Genomic DNA, 1,781 nt, shown 5'->3' with positions numbered 1-1,781 from the left:
CCTCCCCCCTCCCCCCCTGGTCCCCAACCAAGTTTTCATTCTGCACTACTGTCGACCTGTCTCGGGCTTAGCTGGGGCGTGCCCCCTGCCGGCCAGCCCACCGCACTGGTTCACCCCTTGTACTTGGATGGAGCTGAAAGCATAGCCAGAGTAGGGAACTCATACAATCATCGGCTCTAGAAGCCTTGCCACTAAAACAAAAATAAAACTCTGCTATTGAGTCCATAGGACACATTAACACTTCTACCGTTTCCAATTTATTTGTGACACTTTAGGAGACATCTGGAAATTCTTCACAGTGTGGCATTGCCCACTTCCCCCAGCCTGAACAGGGCTGGGTCAAAACTGGCAAGAGCTCTGCCCACCATTTAATAAGTTTCGCTTCCTGGCTACTGAGGGCATTCCTAATATTTTTTCTTCTCTTTTTTCCTTTTTCTTTTTTACACTAGCATAAATGCTCATCTCAGAGGCAACTACAAGTGTGAGGATCAGGCTAGACTGAGGTAAAAAACCCTTTTTGAAGGGCCAGGGTGCATTCATCCTGGCTGGCTACAGCAGCAAGTAAACATGCCAGCCAACTACAAAGGGCTCCGGGACAGGACGCTTAATGACTGGCCCTGGGAAAGAAGCAGGCCCATTAAGGTTCAGTTAGGAGAGCTTGGGTTTGATTTGGCAGCATCTAGTCAGCTTCTACCTGGTTCTTATTTTCTTCTCTTTAGAATGTTTCAATTTAAAGTAAGATGCAACTGAGACATTCATCTCCTTCCAATATGTAAATAAATTAAAGGCAAAGGGATATTTCCCTCACAACAGCCATTGGCTTGTACAGCAGGGAATTCTTTAATAAAATCTCCTTAAATACTAATTTCTTAACAGTGTCTAGTGCTGCTGCCTCTGGGTACCTGAGGTGTCTGTGACTGCAGTGGCACCTTCATGAGTGTAGCTCAGTGGAGACTCGATGTTCGTTTCTATTCAAACTCATTTTAAATGATTTATCGATTTGATATGTGGATGCTTAGCCTAGTTAAGCACTTATTTTACAAAGTGCTCAATCTGCTTAATAATCCCTAAGATATCTGGTCTGGAACTATTTTTAAAAATTAAATTTGAAGATCTTTTCATTTTCCAATACGTGTTTATATTTATTAATATTTCCCTTGAACAACCTGAAGTTCAGGTGAAGTAGATGCTCTATTCTTCTCTAGCTTCTAAGTTCTTTTTCCTAGAATAATAAATATAAGTGTCAATGAAAATGAAGCACAATTCGTAATTTTCTTTTTTACACTTTTTTTTGGGAGTTAACGAGCTTACCTATTGCTACAAAAAGTTATCACCAATTATGCCGACTTAAAAATGCAGGTCTCAAGAGCAGAGCTTCACATCAGCGCCTCTGGCTGCACGGGCGGGCAGCTGTGACACTTTAAAACAGTGTCCAGGAGAGGGTGAGCCCGGGCCAACCTTATACAAAGAAGCCTGCAGTAGACAATATAAAACCAAACAGCATAAAAAATGCCATACGCTATCGCTTCCAAATAAAAGCTAAATATTACAGAAACCTCACAGTGTTGGAAAAAGCAAGTTTAATTTAAAATATAGTCACTCCTTCCCTTTCAGGGTGAGCCATTTTCTGTCTGAATTTCCTCCATGTCTCAGTGCTGTCTGGCAGGTCCTATGGAAGTGTTCTCCGAAGAGGTCAACAGCAAATGCTACAGGTCCGTTCAGGAAATGTGGCTCATCAACACTGCTAAAGCTATAACCCTCATTCTTTAGCCTCACTTTCC

At 42.3% G+C, this 1,781-nt stretch overlaps 1 protein-coding gene across 2 annotated transcripts in view; it reads left to right on the top strand.

Annotated features, from left to right (window-relative positions):
- TOMM6 (translocase of outer mitochondrial membrane 6) overlaps nucleotides 1–1,781 on the top strand; it is a 9,126-nt gene that overhangs the window by 6,417 nt on the left and 928 nt on the right. The window lies entirely within an intron of this gene.

This window comes from Tupaia chinensis, unplaced genomic scaffold, assembly GCF_000334495.1.
Source record: "Tupaia chinensis unplaced genomic scaffold, TupChi_1.0 Scaffold000238_1, whole genome shotgun sequence".
Classification (NCBI taxonomy): Eukaryota; Metazoa; Chordata; class Mammalia; order Scandentia; family Tupaiidae; genus Tupaia; species Tupaia belangeri.
This window is presented reverse-complemented; position numbering and strand designations above follow the sequence as displayed.